Below are 8,489 nucleotides of genomic sequence, written 5' to 3'. Positions count from 1 at the left end.
TAGATGTTGCTGAAATTTAGTATCATGACTTGTGCTGGAATCACGACATAAATGCTAAAAACGGTCCCAATCGGATCACAGTTCGATATAGTTGCCATAAAGACCGATCTTCCGAATGAACTTTATAAGCTCATAAATTATCCATTTTTTATTTTTGTAAAATTTTAATATATATGTCTTTTTGGTTAATTTCAAAGATATGAGGTCAGCGGCATCAGCGACAGTTTTCGCCAATTTTGACAGTCGAATTCGACTTACACAATACCAAAAATTTGGTAGATTGTACGCCTTCGACAACCATAATTGCGTTTTGTAAGTGTCGAAATTCGGCTAAGCCTTCGGCAACCGGTATGACGTCAATATTTTTAATTCTACTTAAATCATTATGCATGTAGTAAGCCGAACTATTACTCACATAATATGTGCGTTGACAACATTTTCTCAGCAGTTGTTTAACCAAAACAACGATAACTACTCGCTACATTTTGCATTAATAACATCAGGCGTCATTCCCAAATCACTCTCCCCTCACAACACCGCTATAGTAAAGTATATTCTATCTCTAGCACATGGGTGCACAAACCAAAATTTTATTTACTCTAGCGTTGATGCTCAATTCACCCATTTTCTCTTGGCTTCAGTCGTTGTTGAGACAGCAACAAATGAACACACACATAGGTGTACGCATCATTTTTCTGTTTCCAATCTTAAAACAATGTTCACTTCTGATGTAGTTGAAATTTGACAGAACCCTCGACTTCGACACCCACGTCGTCATTTAGTTCAAAATTTGATTTTTTACGTATTGAGAGAATTAAATATACTTAAAACAGAGGTGCACAAAATAAAAATGAGAAGGTATTCGTGATTTAACCTCTTAAAAATTTCTTAATTCTCTCCGTGACTACAAACTTAATTTGTTGACAGAACGAATAAGGGTTTTTAGTTTAGGTTAGGTTGAAATGAGGGTGCAGATATTAACCCACCCCATGCCACTATGGACATACACCAAAGCCACTAATCGGCTTGTTGTTCGCTCTAAAAATTAAAAAGCAACCTCGAAAAAGAAAATTTTAAATTAGGAATTCCGTGCTACTTATAAAATCCTTATTTGTTTTCAATACCACTCCCCCAAGCAGGTTCATGTCTGGTATTGTGTCTCCACCTAAGTGCCGGTATCTGGTAACCGCGAAAGCCGGGCAATGACAAAGGAAATGCTCCAACGTCTCATCATCTACCCCGCATGCCATAACTTGTTGCACCGATATTACATAAGTGAGCTACGTGTCCCGTTATGATACCAATAGCTATACTGACATCGTTCTTACATCCTTTCAGTAATAGCCTCGTCTTCTCACGATCTAGATACCCCATAGGGCTTTGGCCTTCCTATCGACCGTTTCGCTGTTCCACAATGTTGCATGCGCATTCATCGCCGCATTCAATGTTGCATGCGCATTCATCGACCCGAAAGGCTTCGGGTTAACCAAGTTTATTGGCGGCAGTCCTCAGGCCTTCACTGCCAAATCGTCTGCGCTTTCATTCCCCCTTACTCTGTTGTAGCCCGGCACCCAACGATGCGGATTTCGCCATGCTCAGAGAAGGCGTAAATCTCCTTCTTACACTGCAAGACAGTTCGTGATCTTTCCGTCCTTGTTGTTATTGCCCTTATGGCAATTTTACTGTCGGTAAAGATGTTCACACTCGACGTCCTTGCGTTAGCACCACACCACCATACAGCATACACGCATTCCGTGATCGCTCGGATCTCCGCCTGCAGGACAGTATTATGGTCAGGCAGTCTAAAACAGATCCCAGTCCCCGGGTTCTCAATTTAAACCCCCAGGCCCACTCTGTCCTCTAGCTTTGATCCATCTGTGTAACATGATCTTCCAGATGGTAATACTAGGGCTCCGTCAAACCAGGACTGTGCCGATGGCAGCAGTGCCTCGCACTCGACTTCAAGGTTCATCTCAGGTATCCGATCGGAAACCTCTTCCACTTCTTCCCTTTCTTCCAGGTTTCCAATCGTCGCCTCGATTTTACCGCGATGGTGTGAGCTGCTCCCATCGCTTTAAGTCTCATAGCCGCAGTGGCTTCACACTTAATCTGTATGTCAATGGGTCGGATATCTAGAATAGTCTCCAGTGACCTAGTGGGCGTGGTCCTCATCGCTCCGCCTATGCCAAGACAACATGTTCTCTGAACCTGTTGTATGGTCCTTATGATGCACTTTTTCTCCATAGCAGTCCACCAAACTACTGAGGCGTAAGTAAGTATTGGTTGAATCACGCTCCTGTAGAGCCCGTGGACTATCCTCAGATTCAGGCCCATTTCGAGCCTACGGCCCGTCTACATAATGCCCAACATCTGTGGCCCAGTACGCTCCTGAATGTGACACTTTCAATTCAGTTTTCTGTCCAAGATCACACCTAAGTATTTGACCTTTCCAGATATTGAAATCGTCTTATTGAGGAAACATGGTGCGTTAAATTGGCCTTCGTCTTCCTCGTGAGCAGGCATATTTCAGTCTTCTCTGGGTTAACATTGAGACCTCTGGGTCGAGAGCGGTCATATGCCAAATGCAAGACCCTTTCGGCCTTTCTGCATAACTCGTTCGGATCCTTACCATAGGAGTGGCGATAAAATGCCGCCCTGTGATATTCTCCCTTATATTTATGCCATGGGACACACAATTGATCCACCTGTTCCATGCATATGATTTATCCAGTCTCTAAAGATTAGGTCCACCCGGTGCTGGTCTAAGGATTGGATCAGTGTGGCGGTTCGCACATTGTTAAAAGCCCCCTCGATGTCAATGCATACCGCCAGGGTGTTCGTTTTGGCATCGAAGGATTTTATGCACAACCTCGTGCAGGGCAGTCGCCGCCAACCTTCCATTGACATAGACATGTTGTTTGTATTTGAGCAGCTCGCTGGATGTCCAATTTTTATACCCTCCACCATAGGATGGGGGGTATACTAATTTCGTCATTCTGTTTGTAAATACTCGAAATATTCGTCTGAGACCCCATAAAGTATATATATTCTTGATCGTCGCGAAATTTTATGTCGATCTAGCCATGTCCGTCGGTCTGTCCGTCTGTCTGTCGAAAGCACGCTAACTTCCGAAGGAGTAGAGCTAGCCGCTTGAAATTTTGCACAAATACTTCTTATTAGTGTAGGTCGGTTGGTATTGTAAATGGGCCATATCGGTTCATGTTTTGATATAGCTGCCATATAAACCGATCTTGGGTCTTGATTTCTTGAACCTCTAGAAGGCGCAAATCTGATTTCCAACAATTGTGCCAAGTATGGTTGAAATCGGTTCATAACCTGATATAGCTGCCATATAAACCGATCTTGGGTCTTGAATTCTTGAGCCTCTAGAGTGCGCAATTCGTATCCGATTGGGATGAAATTTTGCAAGACGTGTTTTGGTATGATATCCAACAATTGTGCCAAGTATGGTTTAAATCGGTTCATAACCTGATATAGCTGCCATATAAACCGATCTTGGGTCTTGACTTCTTGAACCTCTAGAAGGCGCAAATCTTATCCGATTGGAATGAAATTTCGCACGACGTATTTTGTTATGATATCCAACAATTGTGCCAAGTATGGTTCAAATCGGTTCATAACCTGATATAGCTGCCATATAAACCGATCTTGGGTCTTGACTTCTTGAGCCTCTAGAGTGCGCAATTCTTATCCGATTGGGATGAAATTTTGCACGACGTGTTTTGTTATGATATCCAACAACTGTGCCAAGTATGGTTCAAATCGGTCCATAACCTGATATAGCTGCCATATAAACCAATCTTGGGTCTTGACTTCTTGAGCCTCTAGAAGGCGCAATTCTTATCCGATTGGGATGAAATTTTGCACGACGTGTTTCGTTATTATATCCAACAACTGTGCCAAATATGGCTCAAATCGGTTTATAACCTGAAATAGCTGCCATATAAACCGATCTTGGGTCTTGACTTCTTGAGCCTCTAGAGTGCGCAATTCTTATCCGATTGGAATGAAATTTTGCACGACGTGTTTTGTTACGATATCCAACAACTGTGCCAAGTATGTTTCAAATCGGTCCATAATCTTATATAGCTGTCATATAAACCGATCTTGGGTCTTGACTTCTTGAACCTCTAGAGGGCGCAATTCCTATCCGATTTGAATGAATTTTGGCACGTAGTATTTTGTTATGATATCCTACAACTGTGCCAAATATGGTTAAAATCGGTTCATAACCTGATATAGCTGTCATATAAACAGATCTGGGACTGACTTCTTGAGCTTCTAGAGAACGCAATTCCTATCCGATTTGGCTGAAATTTCGCAAGACGTTTTTTATTGTTACTATCAACAACTATGTCAAATAAAGTACAAGTCGTTTCATAACCTGATATAGCTGCCATATAAACCGATCTGGGATCTTGACTTCTTGAGCCTCTAGAGGTCGCAATTATTATGCGATTTGCCTGAAATTTTGTACGACGGATTCTTTCATGACCATCAACATACGTGTTTATTATGATCTGAATCGGTCCATAGCCCGATACAGCTCCCATATAAATCGATCTCTCTATTTTACTTTCATAGCTCACAAAGAGCGCTATTCTTATTCGAATTGGCCGGGTTCAAATCGGTTTATAACCTGATATAGCTGCCATATAAACCGATCTTGGGTCTTGACTTCTTGAGCCTCTAGAGTGCGCAATTCTTATCCGATTGGAATGAAATTTTGCACGACGTGTTTTGTTACGATATCCAACAACTGTGCCAAGTATGGTTCAAATCGGTCCATAATCTTATATAGCTGTCATATAAACCGATCTTGGGTCTTGACTTCTTGAGCTTCTAGAGGGCGCAATTCCTATCCGATTTGAATGAATTTTGGCACGTAGTATTTTGTTATGATATCCTACAACTGTGCCAAATATGGTTCAAATCGGTTCATAACCTGATATAGCTGTCATATAAACAGATCTGGGGACTTGACTTCTTGAGCTTCTAGAGAACGCAATTCCTATCCGATTTGGCTGAAATTTCGCAAGACGTTTTTTATTGTTACTATCAACAACTATGTCAAATAAAGTACAAGTCGGTTCATAACCTGATATAGCTGCCATATAAACCGATCTGGGATCTTGACTTCTTGAGCCTCTAGAGGTCGCAATTATTATGCGATTTGCCTGAAATTTTGTACGACGGATTCTTTCATGACCATCAACATACGTGTTTATTATGATCTGAATCGGTCCATAGCCCGATACAGCTCCCATATAAATCGATCTCTCTATTTTACTTCCTGAGCTCACAAAGAGCGCAATTCTTATTCGAATTGGCCGACATTTTACACAGGTCTCCAACATATAATTTAATTGTGGTCCAAACAGGACCATACCTTGGTATCGCTCTAATAGCAGAGCAAATCTTTTCTTATATCCTGTTTTGCCTAAGAAGAGATGCCAGGAAGAGAACTCATCAATGCGATCCATGGTGGAGGGTACATAAGATTCGGCCCGGCCGAACTTAGCACGCTTTTACTTGTTTATCTTGGCGGCGTCATTAACGCTATCGACCTGGTCGCAGAAAATCTTCCAGGAGACACGTTTTGCCGCCCTAATAATCTTATGGTATTCTTTGAGCCGTGTGTAACAGATCCCAATTTACTTCCGCGTTTTTACGACGTGCTCTGTTAAAAATCTGCGGACGTCTTTCCTAATATTGCGAATCTCCCCGGTCATTCAGGGTTTTTCTTGGGCTGATTTCCTTTCCCGAAGAGGACAACTATCTTCTCAGCATCCCACCAGTGCAGTCGTAATCCTGTTGACATTTTCGTCAATGTCTTCTATGCTTGGACAATCTAAATTATCTTGCCCAAGTCTTCTTCTGAGTAGCCTTCCGAATTTTGTCCAGTTGGTTTTCAACTTATTCCGGAAGCTAATCGGATTCAGCGCTTATTAGTGTTGTTACTACCCCACGGAATGTGGTGAGAGTTCGCACCGCACCCTATTAGTACCTCGTTTCCTGTCTGTTTTGCTTTGATCTCATCGTCTGCTTCCTGTTCTTATGACTGCATTGACTTTCCTGTCACTGCACTGACTCATGTCATTGTATTAGGTTCTTTGCCTATCCTAGTCTTCCGACTCTTTATAAAGTCGGTAGTGGTTCCATCGTCAGGTCCCTGTTCGTTAGGCTGTATTAAGTTTTCATTCCCTGCACTGCCTGATGTTTCAATACTAGGATCTTTGCCTATCTTAGTCTTCCAAATCTTAAGTAAATGGGCTTATTGGGAGTAGGTGATGGTACCATCGTCGGCTCCCTGTTCGTTAGGCTGCATTGAGACTCCTGTCGCTGCGCTGCCTAATGTTTCAATAGTAGGATCTTTACCTATCTCAGTATTTCAAATCTTGAAGTCGGTGATGGGTCCGTCGTCGGGTCCCTGTTCGTTAGGCTGAGTTGGGTCTCTTGCCACTGCACTGCCTGAAATTTTAGTATTAGGATCTTTGCTTGTCCTAGTCTTTCCAATATTGAGAAAGCTGGTGATAGTCTCGTTGTCAGCCCCCTGTTCGTTGGGCGGTATTGAGTCACCTGCCACTGCACGGCCTGATGTCTCATGAGAATGAGAATTTATGCCTATCCTAGTCTTCCCAATTTAAAAAAAAAACAGCTTTGCTCCCGTAGTGCGCCGTGCCTTTAGTTTTAGCCAAACTCGTCACGGAGACTTGATTAATGCCCACAACAAGAAGAGTTCCTTACTCCTTCTCCTCCCTGTGGAAGACCACCCACTTCTCTTCGATCAAACCTTGGCTTTGCTTGCTCAAGAATGCCAATATGCGTTCCGTCGCAAATTTACTGCCCCTCCCTTATAAAGACCGTCGCCTTTGTGAGCTGGGGGGTATCCATCATTCTTACCAGGCCGAGCTTTGCACTTTCCCAGGGAGCGATGATACCTCTGACGAGCTGTTTGACGGTATCAAGACATTCCGCCGACGCAAAACGCAGCGTAAAGATGTCCCACCTATACTCGCAGCTCATCATTTGTATGGGTGGACCCTCTACAGAGTTTCACACATGTTCGAAAACCCGATCGTTATCCAGATCCTCCACTTGGGATCGATGATCTGGTGGAATCCTACCGGATGCACAGCCAATATAGATAACTGCATAAGTCGGCTCATATATATTGCGGCTTCTTACAATTCTCAGCAACCTTTCTCCCCTTCCGTGATGGCAATGGCCTTAGTTTGGAAGTCACAGTCCTCCATGAAGACTCAGGGGCCGTGCGCGCTTCCTTCGTTCCTGTTTCGACTTTGTCTACCTCCGCAGGACAATGTCTGGAGTCTCCAATGGCTGGCTTGGTTGTCCCGGAGTACTTGAAAGCGGGGAGCTCGTTTTCTTCTTCAGCATTTTAGCAGTGTAATGCTCTTCGGGAGATCTGATTCTTTTTCCAACTTCCGTAAAAGTGCTTGGAATGTCAGTTCTATCCCTTCCAGCATCCTGCATTTTCGCTCGATTGCGCTGCCGACACATACTCCTCTGTCTCCTTCGTCGTGCACTGGATGGATTTCTCGGTCTGCTTGTGAGCTTAGGAAGGTCATCGCTAATTTCTGCCGTCATCCCGATGCCCTCATCTCTCGATTCGGCTGCGAAGACTGTTTCATTGGCTCCGTTGCTGTCTGAATCCGAGTCGGAAACACCACCTTTACTTAAAGGCTGAGGACGAACTGTGCATCCCTCTGGTTTATCCGTCTCTTCCTCATTAGTCTGACGACTAGTTGTGCGCTTGAAGCATTACACTCGACTACAGGTGCTGGGGCACCCACATCTATAGGAGGGGAGGACAACACGCAGCTGTTGAGTCTTTGGAGACCATTTCTAGCCTACTCCAAAAGGCGTTACATGTTTCCGTAATAGGTAGTATCTATTCCGAGATACGGATATATATATATAGATTTTTTTTCTTTGAGCAGCGAAATAAAAACACCTCCGCTCCACTCAACGACTACAATAAGTTTTAAAGGTTTTTAAAAATAAAATAAAACAGGTAAATAACCTTTTCTGTCTTTAATAAAATATTGTTTAAAATTGAAAACAGGAATATGATGCGTATACCCATGCGTGTGTTCATTCGTTGCTGTCTCAACAACGACTGAAGCCAAGAGAATAGGAATATGTGTAAACTGAGTTTCAATGCTGGCGAAAAGAAAATTTTAATTTCGTGCACTTCTTACTTAAAGAAGGTATTTCACACATACAGTCACAGTTTCATTTGGGGCATCGCTGATCTAAATCAGCAGTATTTTTAATTCTCTCAATATGTAAAAAATATTTTTTTGGACTGAATGATTGGTGTTTTGCAAAAGTGAACGTAAAAAAGGGAAACTGAAATACTTGACATTCCTTTCCATGCGATTAACCAATTAAAATTATTGTTTTTAAAATGAAACCAGAAAAAACTATGCGTATACCCATGCGCA

The sequence above is a fragment of the Stomoxys calcitrans genome, chromosome 1 (assembly GCF_963082655.1).
Source record: "Stomoxys calcitrans chromosome 1, idStoCalc2.1, whole genome shotgun sequence".
In the NCBI taxonomy this organism is placed as follows: domain Eukaryota; kingdom Metazoa; phylum Arthropoda; class Insecta; order Diptera; family Muscidae; genus Stomoxys; species Stomoxys calcitrans.
This window is presented reverse-complemented; position numbering follows the sequence as displayed.